Raw genomic sequence first — 18,374 nt, 5'->3', positions numbered from 1 at the left:
GGCATGCTGAGGATAGGACAGAATGTTATTTTAATTTCATCTCCTCTTCTGGTGTCAGGTTTTTGTGTTCCCCAAGCAAGAACATTGCGACACCATGGGCGGGATGGTGGTAAGAAATGCTGTTGCCAAGAGTGATGCCATGTATTGCAAACTGCAGCAGGGAAAACTTCTCTGCACATTTTTTCATGAACAACACGTTTAAAATGAAGGAACAAACAAAAAAACCCCTGCTACTAGTTATAAGCAGTAGACAAATGAAACAGACAATAACGTGTAGCATTTATAGAGGAAGTCTTCGTCCCTGTCTCTTAACACTACAACTCGTGAGCGTACAATGAAATTGACAGATAAAAGAAAGCCATTCACACAGCAAATAGTTTATAATAGCCCAGAGGAGACAAGAGATGAAATATGATAGCCATCTTCAAATATCTAAAGTGCTGTCACATGGAAGATGGAGCAAGCTTCTTTTCTCCTGCTCCATAGGCTAGGAACCAAACCAATGGCATATAATAATAATAATAATAATAATAATAATAATAATAATAATAATAATAATAATTTGTTTATACTCTGCCCATCTGGCTGGGTTGCCCCAGCTACTCTGGGCGGCTTCCAACATGCATAAAAATAAAATATCAAACATTAAGTTACAAGAAAGGAGATTCCAACTACCAGTAAACATCAGGAAGAACTTTCTGATGCTAAGAGCTGACAGTGGAAAGATTAAAAAAAAAAAAAAATCCTTCCAGTAGCACCTTAAGAGACCAACTAAGTTAGTTATTGGTATGAGCTTTCGTGTGCATGCACACTTCTTCAGATACACTGAAAGAGAAGTCACCAGACCCTTATATATACAGTGGTACCTCAGGTTAAGAACTTAATTAGTTCCAGAGGTCCTTTCTTAACCTGAAACTGTTCTTAACCTGAGGTACCACTTTAGCTAATTGAGCCTCCCACTGCCACCGCGCCACCGCCGCACAATTTCTGTACTGATCCTGAAGCAAAGTTCTTAACCCGAGATACTATTTCTGGGTTGGCAGAGTCTGTAACCTGAAGTGTCTGTAACCCGAGGTACCACTGTAGTGAGAGGGTGGGGAGGGGTATTACTCAGAAGGGTGGTGGGAATGGGTGATTGGCTGATAGGTGTGGTAAACCTGTTGATGATCAGTTGGTAAGACCAATTGCAGTTGTTAACAGTCATCAACAGGTTTACCACACCTATCAGCCAATCACCCATTCCCACCACCTTTCTGAGTAGTACCCCTACCCACCCTCTCACTATATATAAGGGTCTGGTGACTTCTCTTTCAGTGTATCTGAAGACGTGTGCATGCACACGAAAGCTCATACCAATAACTAACTTAGTTGGTCTCTAAGGTGCTACTGGAAGGAATTTTTATTTATTTTTTTAAATTTATTTTTTTGTTTCAACTATGGCAGACCAACACGGCTACCTCCCTGTAACTAGAACAGTGGAAAGATGATAGACTCTCCTTCCTTGGAGGTTTTAAAGCAAAGCTTGGATGACCAACTGTAATGCATGCATGATAAAGTTGAGATTCCTGCATTGCAGGGGGTTGGACTAGATGACCCTCCAAGGTCCTTTCCAATGATTCTATGACCCATCTAGTCCAGCATTCTCTTCTCATAGTAGCTAACTGGATACCTGTTATGGTAAGCGGGATTAGGGCACAGGAAGAGGGCATGCTGAATTTTTCATTTTTTGAATTCCCAAAACGATGGGTGTTAAAAGGTTGAAGCTTAACTTGGAAAATCAAAAGATATTTTGATTAAATTAATATAATTTGTTTTTCCTTGGTAAATAGGTACATAAAAGATATTGACTTCTTAACATTTTTTGTGGAAATTCCAATAATATTAGTCTTATTAATATTTTTTTTGTGTAGAAAGAAATGCATGGAAAATTGCATTAAAAAAATAAACTACAAAACTTAACAAGCTTTTTAACACCCTCAGTTGCAAGTGTAAACCATTTTCTCTGCTTTGAATTTGGTTGCCCTGCCATAGCTGTCAACTTACAGATTTGAAAATAAGGGACCAGCAGCCTTGAAAATAAGGGATCAGCAGCCAAAATAAGGGATTTTAGTCAACCAGCTGAAATACAAAGTTAAAAGGGACCAGATAATTTGGGAGAGCAGCGCCGGTTTTTAGCCCTTCGCTTCCAAAGGTTGCTGCTCAGACACCAGCTGATGAAACACTGCAATTAAATAACTACAAGCAGCAACCACTTTTCACGCAAAACTAAGTCCAAGCTACAAAGATGCTGCTGCAGTTCTGTATCTTTTCTCTTGTGCTCCATCTGCAGCTCTCAGTTCCATCAGGCGGAGTGGGAGGAAGGGGGGGGGGAATAGCACCTGAAGTAAACCCGCAGATCAGACCATCTATGCTAGTTTACCACTACAAATCTATGGGAGAAGCGCTTGCGGTCCTTCCTCCGCTTTCCCCCTCTATGGTTAGCCCTTGGAACACCTGCCCGCGCCTCCACCTCCTCCTCCTCTCTCTGAACTGCTTTCTCTGTGGTTGCCCTCGCTCTCCTCTCAAGGCTCCTCAGCAATTCCTAGGCCGCGCCAGGCTGCCCATCTCATCCGGGTCCTTCGGCGGCGCAGCCGCAGTAAGACCTAGCAGGAGTGGCAGCGGCGGCGATGGGCAGAGGGGAGGCCCCAGGCAGAGACACTCAGTTCGTCGGCCGCGAGGAGGATGGCAGCAGAAGGGCCCGAGGCTCCCGTCAGTCCTGGCAGGGAGGGGCTCCCGGGGGCCGAGGCTGGTGAGAGGAGGCCGGAGGGGGGCGGGCCGGGCAGCCAAGCAACACAGTTGGAGCCTCTCTCCTCCCTGGCCGGCAGGGAGGGAGGGAGAGGAGCTCCCGGGAAATTTAAGGGACATTATCAATAAGGGACAGCAGCAGGACACGACACTGGGATAAGGGAGTTTCCCGCCAAATAAGGGACGGTTGACAGCTATGTGCCCTGCAGATGCTGGTTGCAAAAAAGGAAACTCCCATTAACTCCAGGTGCCCTAAGGATATGAAGATCTCAGTGAAGGTACTTTCTTTCATTAAAGTCAGAGAGAAAAGACCTGGTTCTGTTGGACCATCAGATTGGCTTGAGCATAGCAGGCGAGTCAAAAAGCAAAAGTGGCAAGAAGATAAGAGAAAGCTTGCTAAATATAAGCAGAGAAGAAAACAGGATGCTTCAATACCACCGTATGAAATAGTTTTCTCTGCTGATGAAAATGAAGAACAAATAGCTCAAATGCCCAAGATGGAAATGATGGAAGTTATGAACCAACATTAAGAAAACCAAGTACTTCTAATAAAAATACAGAGTGCAACTCATTAGAAATACATAATGTTGCTATGTACCGCACCAGATATAATATTGGATGGGTTGTACACACGGGAGAAATATGAGGGCTACATCAGAGACCAAGAAGCAAGTCTCTAAACTTAATTTCAGTAGGGTTCTGCAATTAGGCAGGAAGAACCAGCGACACAAATATAAGATGGGGAACACCTGACTTGCCAGTAGTACATGTGAAAGGGATCAAGGGGTCTTAGACCACAAGCTTCACATGAGTCAACAGTGTGATGCAGCAAAAAAAGAGTTAGTGCTTTTTTTGGCTGCATCAACAGAAGTTTAGTGCCCCCCCAAGTCCACCCCTCCCCTCCCCAAAGAGAAGTCATAGTACCACTCTATTCTGCCTCTAGACGGTGGAGTTACACAAAACAAATGAAATACCGTGAAAATCCCTGAAACGAGAAGTAATTGACTAGAAATATTATCTTATAAAAATAAACTAAATAATAAAAACCAAAAAGTTTAAGGACAAAATTAGAAAAACCTAGAATTGAACAAAGCCTTAACGGGATGCCAGCTACAAACCTTGTTTCACTGAACTATTCAGTTTCCTCAGAAGGAAATAGAGACATAAACCTTAAATGACCAAATTCAAAGAAAGTGGGTAAAACTCCCAAAATTTCTGAAGTATTATAATCCTAGCTTGACCTAGGTGAAACAAAGCATAGTAATAAAGGATTGAGGACTCAAAGGTACAGTTTCTAAAACTGAGTTTACAAAAAAGGTTTGAAAACCTAAATGGCAAGTTTTAGACACAGCCCAGCTTGAAGAAAGCCAAGCACAGTAATAAAGAGTTGAGGACTCAGCTGTGAAAATTTTAGTATTGCCTTTACAAAAAGGTTTAAAAAACCTAAATGACACAAATTCAAAGAAAGGAATACAAGATAAGCTGTTTTAGATTTTAAACAAACTCAAAAACAGGGCTGAAATGCTCCCCTGAGTTTGCAAAAAAGGTTTGAAAACCTAAATGGTTGGTATTTGTGGGTTTTCCCCCCCTTTTTTCTTGTTGTATCAATAAAAATCTTTTTAAAAAAATAAAAATGGCAAGTTTTAGACACACCCTTCTGATAGGAAATGCTCTGTGGTAGAGCGGGTTAGGGTTAGGCCGGGCAGGAGACACCCAAAAAATGGGGTGTTATGTACTGAGTTGAATAGGATCCAAACTGCAGCAGTCTGATTGGTCCTAGAACAATAGGCTCCAAAAGGCAGCAGTCTGATTGGTCCTAGAACAATAGGATTCAGAATGCAGCAGTCTGATTGGTCCTAGAACAATGCAGCAGTATGATTGGTTAGCAGGAACCACCCAATCATGCTCCAGATAGAAGTGAATCCACAACCTGATTGGCCTACAGTAGAATCCTGGAATTAGCCAATCATGTGCAGCCCATTGTGTAAATAATGTATATAAAGCAGATACTTTGAGGGGACATTCATTCATTCCTCCTCACCACTATGAGCTGAATAAAGAGCATGAAATCACTTTGCGACTCTGAGTATATTTCACTGGCGACGAGGATGGGATCCCGCTGAGCTGACTGCCACACACAGCACCGCAGCACCGCCACCTGCCGCACCGCTGCCTCGCACCGTGTATCCAGGCTTCAGCTCCGGGACACAAGGAACTCAGAATGGCAACTGACAGCAGCTTCTCGCCATTCAACCCAGCATCTGGAGACTGGGAAGCGTACGCCTCCCGTTTCACCTTCCTCCTAGAAGCCAAAGGGGTCACCGATGAAGAAGACGCCAAGAAGAGGGCAATATTCTTCAGCGTCTGCGGAGAGGAGACATTTGAAATCGCCCGGGCTCTCCTTGCGCCTGAAGACGTCGCTACTGTTCCATACAAAACAATAATGGAACAGCTGAAGGGGCACTTTTCGCCACAGCCCTCAGTGGTGGCTTGTCGAAATGCCTTCTATGCAAAGCGGCAAGCCCCTGGGGAAACCATAACTGGGTTTGTGACCTCTCTCCGCCAAGCTGCCCGGTTCTGCAACTTCTCAGAGCTGGAGAACATGCTTCGTGACCGCCTCGTCGGTGGCCTGAAGGATGAGAAGCTGCAACGACGCCTCTACGCTAAGAAGAACCTAACGTTCCAGGTCGCTCTGGAGGAGGCCCTGGCAACGGAAGCTGCTGAGAGGTCGACGCAAGAGGCACGGCTGAGCCAGCCGTCCCAACCGAGGGTCCACCACGAAGACCTCACCAACGACTCGGGATCCGACAGGGAGGAGGTGCACCGAGTACAGCAGCGCACTCAAGCAGCCCACATACCACAGCTGCCTCGACGAGAAGGAGGGAACTGCGCAAGCTGTGGAGAAAGTCACGAGAGGAGGACCTGCCGTTTCCGCAACGCAGAGTGCAGGCAGTGCAGAAAATTGGGACACATCGCCCGGGTGTGTCGGGCTCGGCCCACCCGAAGCCAGGCATCAGATGACCAATCCAAGAGCCCCAGGTCCCGGGGCCCAACGCACCAAGGCAACTCGACGGAGCTCACAGACTTCCAGGTATACCAGTTGCCCCACCCCAACGTAGAGAAAATTTATGTAGAGGTACAGATAGAGGGGGCCCCATGCCGCATGGAGCTTGACACGGGTTCAACTCTATCCATAATCTCGGCAAGGACCTTAAGGAAACTGTGTCCTACTGGGGGTCCCAAACTCAGGCCGGCCCCATTCACCCTCCGGGACTTCCAGAAACGTAAGGTCCCCACAATGGGGGTGGGGACCTTCAGGGTGCAATACCGAGGGCGGACGCGGCAACTGGACTTGCTTGTGGTCAAGGGCCCCTACATTAGCTTACTGGGGTTGGCATGGTTTGGACCACTGGGACTAGCCATCACCGGGGTGAACCACATGAGCTTACAAGCGGACGTGGACGCCATATGCAAGGAGTTTCCGGGGGTTTTCGATGGGAAATTGGGACAGTATACGGGCCCCCCCATTGCTCTACAGCTTGACCCCGCAGTACGACCAGTCAGGCTCAAGGCCCGCCGGGTCCCATTCGCCCTGAAACCCCGTATAGACGAGGAATTGGACCGACTCGTGGAGCAAGGAGTGCTGGAGCCGGTGCCTAATGCCCCCTGGGAAACCCCAATCGTCACACCCGTCAAGCCTAATGGTTCGGTCCGCATCTGCGCAGACTACAAATGTACCATAAACAAGGCCCTCATGGCCCATGCATACCCAGTGCCAGTGGTCAGCCATGTCCTTGCCACCCTGGCTGGGTCGAAAATTTTTGGCAAGCTGGACTTGGCCCAAGCATATCAACAGCTGCCAGTAGATGAGGCCACAGCAGAGGCACAGACGATTGTGACGCACAGAGGAGCGTTCAGGGTAAAGCGGCTGCAATTCGGGGTCAGCGTGGCACCAGGCATATTCCAGAATCTAATGGACTCTCTCCTTAAAGGGATTCCTGGTGTCACCCCCTTCTTTGATGATGTGTTGATTGCCGGGCCCACACCAGAGGAGTTTGAGGACCGCCTCCGCACTGTTCTGCACCGTTTCCAGATGGCGGGTCTCAAGGTGAAGCGGGAAAAATGTCTACTAGGAGTGCCTCAAGTGGACTTTCTGGGATTTATGGTGGATGCAGAAGGGGTTCACCCGACTGGGGACAAGGTACGGGCCATTTGTGATGCCCCAGCACCCAAGAACAAGACTGAACTTCAGGCCTTCTTGGGATTATTGAACTTTTACCATTCCTTCCTTCCCCACAAGGCGGCGGTAGCGGAGCCCCTACACAGACTCCTGGACAAGCGGGCCCCTTGGGTGTGGGGCCAGCGCCAGGAGGCCGCATTCCAGGCAGTCAAGGACTTGCTTGTCTCAAACTCGGTCTTGGCACACTTCGACGAGAGGCTGCCGGTGGTGCTAGCATGCGACGCCTCGCCCTATGGCATCGGCGCTGTCCTGGGACACCAACTCCCGGATGGAAGAGAGGTACCGGTAGCATACTTTTCCCAGACACTCAACGAAACCGAGCGGAACTACTCGCAAATCGACAAGGAGGGTCTGGCAATCGTGAAGGGAGTAAAAAAATTCCATGATTTCTTGTACGGGCGGCCCTTCACCGTGGTGACTGACCACAAGCCGTTGCTTGGCTTGTTTGCCCCCGAAAAGCAGACCCCCCAAGTGCTGTCTCCTCGCGTCCTCAGGTGGTCAATTTTCATTGCCAGCTACCAGTATGCACTGATTCACCGCCCTGGAAAGGCGATGGGCCATGCAGACGCCCTCAGCAGGCTACCACTACCGGAAACAGGCCCCGACCCAGCACCTGCACAAGAGGTTATGAGCCTGGAGCTGCTTCCTGACCGCCCCATTCAGGCACAAGAAGTTGCACACCATTCCAAGAAAGATAGGGTCATCTCCCGGGTCCTGGACTGGGTGTGGAGGGGATGGCCCAGCCGCAGCCCCGGGCCAGAATTCGCCGGCTACACAACCCGCAAACATGAACTGTCAGCCCACAAGGGGTGCCTGTTATGGGGAAGCAGGGTCGTTGTTCCCCAGCCCCTCCGCAAAAGGGTCCTCACAGCCCTACACGAGACACACCCAGGGGTAGTAAGAATGAAGGCCCTTGCCAGGAGTTATGTGTGGTGGCCGGGGATCGACGGAGAGATAGAGGCCTGGGTCAAACACTGCCAGGCCTGCCAGGAATCCCGCCCAGATCCCCCAAGGGCCCCAGTCCAGTCCTGGGAGTCCGCCCGAGCACCATGGTCACGCCTGCATGTGGACTTCGCTGGCCCCTTTCAGGGGAAAACATTCTTCATAGTGGTGGACTCCTACACCAAATGGCTGGAAGTCGCACTGGTACCGTCCACTTCTACGTCCGCAGCCATCCGGGTACTACGCAGGCTGTTTGCAACCCACGGGCTCCCTGACACTCTCGTCTCAGACAACGGGACTGCATTTACATCAGGAGAATTTCAAACCTTCACAGTGCAGAACGCCATCCGCCACATCCGTTCGGTGCCATTCCACCCTGCCACCAATGGCCAAGCAGAACGCATGGTGCGGACCACCAAGGACACCCTTCGCCGCATGACGCAAGGGGATTGGGAGTACCGCCTTGCCACATTCCTTCTAGCACAGCACAGCACCCCCAGCTCAACGACTGGCCGGAGCCCCGCTGAACTACTAATGGGTCGGCGCCTTGCAATCAGATTGGACCGCCTTCACCCCGATAGAGCTCAGGATGAGGTAGTGGTGGGGGAAGGCAGGAACCCCCGGACCTTCGAGGCCCAGGACCCAGTGTACGCAAAGAATTTTGGGGCAGGCCCTGCATGGGTACCTGCCACAGTCACCAGGGTCACGGGCCCCGTGTCGTACGAGGTGCTAACAGATGGGGGGCAATGCTGGCGCCGCCACTGCGACCAGATACGGCGACGATTCCCGGGAGAAAACCAGGAGGAGGAGGACAGGTCAGAGGAGTCCCAAGGGAACAGTGGGGCAGTGAGGCCCATAGAGCAGCAGGGGCAAGCAGGAGAGGCAGAATCAGTAAATACAGAGAGGACCCGCGAAGCCGAAAGGACACCGGAACCAGAACCACGACTGAGCGAGCCGGTTGCGCCAGACCAAACAGCCCCATCCTTGGAACACGAGCCAGAACCTGAACCCCGGACCAGGGAACACCCCAGGCCGCAACGCACACGTAGGCCACCGGCGTACCTTGAGGACTATGAATGCGACCTTCCGGGCAGGACTGGAACTTAGAGGGGAGGGGTGTTATGTACTGAGTTGAATAGGATCCAAACTGCAGCAGTCTGATTGGTCCTAGAACAATAGGCTCCAAAAGGCAGCAGTCTGATTGGTCCTAGAACAATAGGATTCAGAATGCAGCAGTCTGATTGGTCCTAGAACAATGCAGCAGTATGATTGGTTAGCAGGAACCACCCAATCATGCTCCAGATAGAAGTGAATCCACAACCTGATTGGCCTACAGTAGAATCCTGGAATTAGCCAATCATGTGCAGCCCATTGTGTAAATAATGTATATAAAGCAGATACTTTGAGGGGACATTCATTCATTCCTCCTCACCACTATGAGCTGAATAAAGAGCATGAAATCACTTTGCGACTCTGAGTATATTTCATGGGGGCTTGAGGAGGGTCAGTTGTGGGGGGAGTGAGAAATGTCCCTGTTTTTGTCCAAGGAATGTTGGAGGGTCTGGGTCTGGAAACCAAGCCTTATGAGGAACAGTTGAGGGAACTGGGTATATCTAACCTAGAGAAGTGGAGACTGAGGGGAGATCTGATAGCTATCTTCAAATATCTCAAGGCCTGTTGCATGGAAGATGGAGGAAAACTGCATTCTCCTGCTCTGGAGGACTCAAACCAATGGATCCAAGTTACAAGGGAGATTTCAAGTAAACCTCAGGAAGACGATGGTAAGAACAGTTCGACAGTGGAATAGACACTCACGAGAGGGGGCAGACTCTCCTTCCTTGGAGGTTTTTAAGCAGAGGTTGGACAGCCATCTGTCACAGGGGCTTGGACTCACAGGATCCCTTTGAATTCCACAATTACATTACTTTTCGAATTCCCAAACGCCACCACCTTTCTTCAAGATCAGGATTGGGATCATAAATTGTCTCTGTGTGTGGGTTGTGTATGTGTGCAGCAACTCTGCACCAGTTGCTATTTGACTCAATAGGAAATCTCTTTTTAGTATCAGGAGGTCTTGGATGCTTGCCTCTCAAACATTAGTAGTTTATTAGGCCACCAGGAAACTTACTTCCGATTGATATATTGCACTGCCATCTGGTGGTCAGTTTTGAGAACTGCGGCTTAAGGTAAGGGCGATGACTTGTCAAAACGCTGAGACTACTGTTTGCCTATTTATATTTTTTAAGAGTCAAAATTAGTGCTTGTGCACGAAGAGGAAGAGGAGTGAGATGCTGCCCTTTTGAAAACAATCTGCTTCTCTGCCCGCTCTTTTTAAGATCTATTCCTGTTTCTTGACGTAGTGGCAATATCGATCTAAATAGTTAAATATCAGGTAAAACGAAATATCAGCTAAAGCATTTGCTACCACCTTCCTGCTTTGCCCTGCTATTGCCTTCCTCTGAAGGGAGAGGAGAGATGCAAGACCATCCCACTGGTGACCTCTGGGTGAGGTGGGGAGGTTAAAAGTTGGAGAAATAATTTGTTTATCTGCTAATTAGTGGGTGGGAGCATTCTTTGCCTATTATTTGAGTATTTTTTGTTGTTTGTTGTTTATAGGGCAGGTATGTTTTGTTCTTTCAACTTTACATAAGTGTTATGTTAGACAATATATTGATGTATGATCTCCCCCCCCCCCCCCATGGTATTATGTATTTTGTGTGTGTGTGTTACTTTTATGTCACTTGGAGACCTTTGGATGGCAAGTGACTAATAAGTTTAATAAATGTACATAAATGGAATTGTAGGTCACCCTTGGTATATAGATCAATCAACATCAACCAGCCCAGGTTATTTAACTGCAAATATTTCATTAGGTTATATTTCAGTATAACTGGCACTGGCTGGACTTTCCTTCCTTCCTCAGAAATAATTGCCTGCATGATCCCAAACAATCTAGGGAGACTGTACAGAATGGGATAGGGACACAATCCCTGGGGAAAGGGGAGATGAATATTCAGCAAATAAATAAAATAAACACCATAGCAGACCAGCTGCCCCCAACCTGGTGCTTTCCAGATGAGGCAGATTTCCAGCTGCCATCATCCTTTAACAGAGGATAAGGCCCTCAGGGAAGTGGCAGAGCTTCATGCTCTGGCACCGGGGGTCGGAGAGCAGGCGGGGGGCGGGGCTGGCACGCTTCTTGAGGGCGTGGCATGCCACTTGCAGGGGTGGGGTGCCCAGCCACAATGGCACCCCACTGGGATCACGCTGCCGGGGGTGGTGCACTCCCCCCGCACCCCTCTTCCTCTGCCAGTGCCCCAATGGCTGCTAGTCACAATGTCTAGGTTCTTCTTCCACTGTGGAGGCAGGATACCCCTGAATGACGGTTGCCAGGAATTACAAGTGGGGAGAGTATTGCTGTAGGGCTCACATCCTTCTTGAGGGTTTCCCGTTGGGAAGATTGAAACTTGCCCCTTTGTTGGATGAACCCGGAGAGAAGAGAGAGAAATCTGTTCAAAACTAATATGAAAATAATGTTTTGTGCCACCCCAATCTCTGACTGGTGCAAGATTCCACAGATTCTAGGTGTTTAACCTAGAGTTTGGTTTCCTTGGAACGAGTGGCAGTGGACTGTGGTATCTTTGGGATATATGGTTTATTTGCACCTATGTACAACCTGAGCCCACAATGGAGGGGTCCACAGCATTAACACCCCAGGAGGTCTTGCTTCTCCAATATTCACAGCCTTAGAGACAAGCAGAAATCAAGTATGGCTCTCCCATTTCCAGCTTCTGCCTGCTTCTAGCCCAGCTCACATGCACACCTCAACTTTGCCCTGGTCCTTCTCACTACCAGCCAGGTGAGGGAAGGGGCACCACCCATTTGCGTAGTATGGGTTAGGCCTGGGTGATGTATCAATACAGTGGTACCTCGGGATGGGAACGGGATCCGTTCTGGAGCCCCGTTCGCATCCTGAAGTGAACGCAACCCGCGTCTGTGGGTCGTGTTTTGCCGCTTCCGCGCATGCGCATGACGTAATTTTGACTGTCTTTACATGCACCCGTGACGAAACCCGGAAGTAACACGCTCCATTACTTCCAGGTTGCTGCAGAGCACAACCCAAAAATACTTAACTTGAAGCACATTTATCCTGAGGTATGACTGTACATCGCCCAGGATTGGTTTGAGGGCCAGAGTGCAATGGTGCCTTTACTTGGTGGTATATTGCGGGTGAAACTGCCACTCCTGAGTCAGGACAGAGCAGCGGCAGTTTCACCTGCAATATACTTCCGGGTAGGTGCCATCACACCCTGGCCCTCAGACCAAGAGAGGAATGATTTGTGAAGTGCCGAGGCCGATGGAGCTCGCTTGTTCCTCAGTGCGCTAGGCTCTGGTGACAAAAGGACCCCTCTGCCGCCAAGTGCCCTGCACACTGAGGGACAAATGAGCTCCATTTGGCCCAGGCCCACAAGGTGCTGAGGTGAAACTGCCGCCGCTCCCGCTGATGGAGCTGAGCCCTAGATTTGAAGCAGTAGTTATTCCAGATTGAGCAATTTGAAGCCGTAGTTATTCCAGATTGAGCAATTTGAAGCAGTAGATATTCCAGATTGAGCAACTACCCCCCCAAAAAAACTTTCTTCCCACTGAAATTGTTTTCCTCAGCTTGACTGTGAGGCACTTCTGAGGGGAACTGGCCCTTTCCTTTGCTCCTTCTATCCTTAGCAGTCTCCACTCTGTCTTCCCGCCCACAGCCATGGCTGCACTGCCTCTATAGGGCCCTGACCTTGCCCTCCCCCTGTCACCCCTCAGAGGCAGCCATGCAGCTGGGCTGAGACACCAGGCAGGCAGAGCAATGGCTCCTTCAGCTGGTGGGGCAGAGAGACAGGCAGGCAGCGGAAGATGGCAGTGGCAGGCAGGACTGGGGCGGCAGAGCCTCCTTGCTTTGATTTCCACCACCTCCCCTATCTCAAGAGCAAGTGGCAGGGAGGCAGAGGCTGTGGCTGAGCTCGCGCCCCTTCCCTCAGCCTTCCTGCTTCTGCTCTGTTTCTCCCAGCGGCACTCGGGGAAGATGGCCAGGGTCGAGGCAGTGGGGCTGTGTACCTGGCGGCCATGTTCCCCCTTCCCCTGCCATGCTATGCCTCTGCAACCCATACTTTGGCGGCATGATGCCCCCCCCCCCCGGTCTGGCAAATTCAACAATGGGATCCTCCATTAGATTTTAATTCTTTCCAGAGCCAGGAATTAGAAGGGACTCAGGCCTCATACAGCCTATCCCAGGGGTCAGCAAACTTTTTCAGCAGGGGGCCAGTCCACTGTCCCTCAGACCTTGTGGGGGTCGGACTATATTTTTGGGGGGGAAATGAATGAATTTCTATGCCCTACAAATAACCCAGAGATGCATTTTAAATAAAAGCACACATTCTTCTCTTGTAAAAACATCAGGCAGGCCCCACAACCCAGAGATGCATTTTAAAAAGGACACATTCTACTCATGTAAAAACACACTAATTTCTGGACTGTCCACGGGCCAGATTTAGAAGGCGATTGGGCCGGATCTGTCCCCTGGGACTTAGTTTGCTTACCCATGGCCTATCCTCACCCTCAAACCCTCAACAATAGTTAAACAGAGGATTGCCTGCTACTAAGCACTTTGACGAATGGGGGACGAAGTGGGGAAACTAGTCCAGCTCTATTAATGTCTTGGAGGAGGAGAAGGAAGGAGGGCAGCACAAAGGCCCCATCCATTTGCAAAAAGGGATACTGAATTCTTTCTCCATATCCCCCAACCCCCAAGCACCTTGACATCACTTTCAGACCCACAGCTGTCCAAGGTTGGCTGTGGATTCCCAGTGTAAACATGTGCAGCTGCTTTAAAACTCACTTTCTTTCTTTCTTTTTAGAAAGAAAGGGAAGACAGATGAAAACAAGGGTCCACTTAGTTCACATACAAGGCAAGAGAACAGATGCTTATTTGTGCATTTGTTTTATTTTTAAAAAAATTTCTACTGCCCTTCATTTGTAGATCTCAGGATGGTTCACAACATAAAAATCCTAGATGCTTTGAAACTCCCTCCTATTGCATATGCTGAGTACGCTGAAGTAGACAATCTCTCATAAAAGATTAAAGATGTCAAAGCAGGAGTTCATTTCAAACTGGGAACCTTTAAGGAATTATCTAAAGAATAATTGTTGCAATTTGAATTCAGTAGCAGCCTTTGAGTAATCTCTGTGAATAATTTAAATTAAAAGAGGAAAAACAGGAATATATAGGTATGAATATTATTATTTTATTAGTAATGTATAGGTGAGGCAATAGGTTTATTAGAATGGAAAAAACTGGGAAAGGACCGGAAGTCAAGTGTTTGCATCAAATGTATTGTAGGAAGACCTATATTCTTTTGTTGGTTTTTATTTTGGAAAAAATTGATTTATGTAAAACAAGGAAAATATGTCTTTGATGTACAGATGCAAGTATAGATAATAAAGCATAATAAAAAAGAAAAAGAAAAAGAAAAAAACTTTCTCCTATTGGCTGTACTCTTTTGGTGCCTCCTGAAAACATGTTTCGTTTAGGAAGCCTATCCAGACATGTAGAATGTTTTGACATGCATTTTAACCCCCCACCCTTTTTTAGCTTATTGTTGAATTTTTTTAAAAAGTTGTTTTTTAGCTATGCTTCCTGATAATTTTCTTACTTTATTCTTTTTGCAAACTGTTTTGAGGTCTTTTGGTTTTTTTACAGTCAAGAGGTATATAAACTTTAAGGTTTATTTTTTAAAAAAATACTAATAATGATAATATAAAATGCAGGCGGGGAATCGGGCGCTTGAAATGCAAGGTTTTTACAATGATATGCCACCCGACCACTAGATGGAGGCATTGCACTGCAAAACATTTTTGCAGCCCATTCTTCCCTTCCCCCACTTTAATCGCATGGTGCCTCTCTTCAGTAAAGGCTGTTGGTCTGGAAAGTCGTCTAGGACCCTCCCCTCCCTCGTCTCCGCCCACCCCCAAATGTCTTTCTCCTCCAAGGGTTCTGCATGTTTTACCCTCTGGAATGTTTGCTTTTGTTCCAATTCCGCACGGATGTTCGAAACGTTTTCCAATCCGAACAGTGTCCAAGAAGTTATTTATCCACCTCTCCCTAGCCCTCCTGTCATTTTTTAAACAAGCTAAACAGAATGTGATGTCCTCTCTCCCCCTCCACCCGGCTCCCCCGCAAAAAAAATAAAAAATCCCATTGCACACATATCGTATTGGCAGTCAAGAAGTTTTAAATGTCATAGGAGTATGAAGGGCGGCTGAAGAACAGCTGGCGGAGACATCAGAGGTCTTCCAGAGCATGACCACACCATTTCTCCAATAGCTGGAGTGCCCTTTTATTTTCTGAATGAAAACCGGGTTTGCAGGGTGAGGGTGGGCAATGGGAATGTGCTACCCTGTCTACCCCCAAGCTCATGTTTAATGTAGAAGGAGAAAACACCCATCTCGCCTGCACAAGAGCCCCAGATCTCCGTACTTGTTCTGAGTGGGAAAAGGCCTGTCCAGAACTAGGGGTGGCTCAGCCTAATCTTGGTTCCTGTGTTTCTCACTTTTCCAGACTTAAGGCTCATCCACACTGACTCAAAATCTGTCTTGTGGTGCTTCTGAATCCCAGTTGCCGGGAACCAACGGAAGAGAGAGTGCTTTTGTGTTCAGATCCTGCTTGTGGGTTTCCCATAAGGGGCATCTGTTTTGCCACTGTGAGAACAGGATGCTAGGCTAGAGGGCTAACTGGTCTGATCCAGCAGGCTTAATGGGCCATGGGCCTGACCCAGCAGACTCTTCTTAATGATGATATTGTTGATGTTGATGTTGATGTTGATGTTGATGTTGATGTTGATGTTGATGATTTTGTTATTTCCACCCCTCCCACCTGGCTGGGTTGCCCCAGCCAATCTGGACAGCTTCCGGCACATATAAAAACACAGTAAAATGTCAACCACTAAAAACCTCCCTGAACAGTGCTGCCTTCAAATGTCTTCTAAAACTCAAATAGTTGTTGATCTGTTTGACATCTGAAGGGTGGGCGCCACTACCGAGAAGGCCCTCTGCCTGGTTCCCTGTAACTTCGCTTCTCACAGTGAGGGAACTGCCAGAAGGCCCTCGGAGCTGGACCTCAGTGTCCGGGCAGAACGATGGGGGTGGAGACGCTCCTTTAGGCATACTGGGCCAAGGCCATTTAGGGCTTTGAAGGTCAGCACCAACACTTTGAATTGTGCTTGGAAACATACTGGGAGTTAGTGTAGATCCTTTAGGACCAATGTAATACGGTCCTCGGACACGGGTGGCTCTGTGGGTTAAACCACAGAGCCTAGGGCTTGCTGATCAGAAGGTTGGTGGTTCAAATCCTTGCGATGGGGTCAGCTCCCGTTGCTTGGTCCCTGCTCCTGCCAACCTAGCAGTTCGAAAGCACGTAAAAGTGCAAGTAGATAAATAGGTACCGCTCCGGCAGGAAGGGAAACGGTGTTTCCATGCGCTGCTCTGGTTTGCCAGAAGCGGCTTAGTCATGCTGGCCACATGACCCGGAAGCTGTACGCCAGCTTCCTCGGCCAATAAAGCGAGATGAGTGCTGCAACCCCAGAGTCGGCCACGACTGGACCTAATGGTCAGGGTCACTTTACCTTTTTAATATGGTCCTGGCAGCTGCTCCCAGTCACTAGTTTGGCAGCTGCATTGTGGATTAAATTCTTATGAATTTATGATGAATTTAAATTCTTATGAATTCATGATGAATTTAAATTCTTGTGAATTCATGATGAATTTAAATTCTTGTGAATTCATGATGAATTTACCGTATTTTTTGCTCTATAAGACTCACTTTTTCCCTCCTAAAAAGTAAGGGGAAATGTGTGTGCGTCTTATGGGGCGAATGCAGGCTGCGCAGCTATCCCAGAAGCCAGAACAGCAAGAGGGTTTGCTGCTTTCGCTGCGCAGCGATCCATCTTGCTGTTCTGGCTTCTGGGATTCAGAATATTTTTTTTCTTGTTTTCCTCCTCCAAAACTAGGTGCGTCTTATCGTCTGGTGCGTCTTATAGAGCGAAAAATACGGTAAATTCTTATGAATTCATGATGAATTTAAATTTTTATGAATTCATGATGAATTTATATTCTTATGAATTTATGATATCTTATGATGAGGTGCTCCAGAGCTCTTGTTACATTCTTAGATCTGTGGTCCTGCTTGTAGGTTTCCCTTAGGGGCAACTGCTTGGCCAGTGTGATAAAAGGAGACTGGACTACATGGCCCCCTTGCAGAGGTGTATCCAAGAGGGCAGGACGCACTGGGCACCATACTGCGGGGGCGGCACTTACCGCAGGGCCCTCAGCGCGCTCAAGCCACACATCTCTCCTGGGAGTGATGAGGTGGCTCAGGCACCTACAGGCTCCACGCTGCCTGAAACGGCAATGTGGGGCTTGTATCTGCCCGCCACCTCCCCCTCAGCTGCCCCAGGCGCCCAAGTGGCTAGTTACGCCTCTGCCCCCTTGGTCCAATCCAGCAAGCTCTCCCAGAGTTCTTATGCACTTTGGACATGCTGGTTGATGCTGATGATGGGATATGGAGCTGAACAACATCTGGAAGGCCACCGGTATAGCTCTCATTAAAACTTCGTTCTTAATACCCCACTGTTTGAGGTCCACAGCTTGCTGGAACGTGGTCAGTCTTGACTGCAAGGTCCAGAAAATGAAACAACTAGGAGATGTTCCTGGAGGATCCAGGAATCTCCTTCTCCACCTCAGAGCTGCCCTCCCTAGTGCATCCAACCAGATGTTAGTGTCATCAGCCAGCGGCCAGCGACCCATTCCAGAGCCTGCCTCTGCCTGACAGCCCAGCTGTTTCTAGAATTCTCTGTGCCTGGGGGCTGAACTTCCAAACCCTGCAGAACTCATTCCATTCCACTCAGCCGATATTTCAAAGCGTGCAAATTAGGTTTGTGCATGAAACCGGGAAAGAGGGCCAAATGGAGTCTGAAATAGGATGAGATTTACGATGTTTGGGTTCCACGAATCACACGGGCAATGCTCGCCGAGAGGTCAACCTTGTATGCAATCCTTTCCCATCAATTACATGTTTGGCTGGCTGTCCTGGGAGCTCAGTGTGTACACCCCCCTCCTCCCATTTACAGCTGCAGTGCACTAGGAAAATGTGCTTGTTGCAGTTATGTTTTATTTATTTATTTATTCATCACTAGGAGTTCAAGGTGGCATGTGTGGTTCTCTTTTTCTCTGTGTTTATCCTCACAGCAACCCTGTGAAGTAGGCTAGGCCAAAAAATAGAGACTGGCTCCAAAGTCACACCCAGCAAGCTTCATGACTGAGCAGGGCTTTGAACCCAGACCCTTGTTCTGAAAAGGTTTCCACCACCCCT

The 18,374-nt window shown here is 48.3% G+C and overlaps 1 long non-coding RNA gene across 1 annotated transcript in view; it reads right to left on the bottom strand.

Annotated features, from left to right (window-relative positions):
- The window catches only part of LOC309333612, a 150,185-nt gene that overhangs the window by 45,056 nt on the left and 86,755 nt on the right, over nt 1–18,374 (bottom strand). The gene's annotated exons all lie outside the window — the stretch shown is intronic.

The sequence above is a fragment of the Podarcis erhardii genome, assembly GCF_964252035.2.
Source record: "Podarcis erhardii genome assembly, chromosome: Z".
Classification (NCBI taxonomy): Eukaryota; Metazoa; Chordata; class Lepidosauria; order Squamata; family Lacertidae; genus Podarcis; species Podarcis erhardii.
This window is presented reverse-complemented; position numbering and strand designations above follow the sequence as displayed.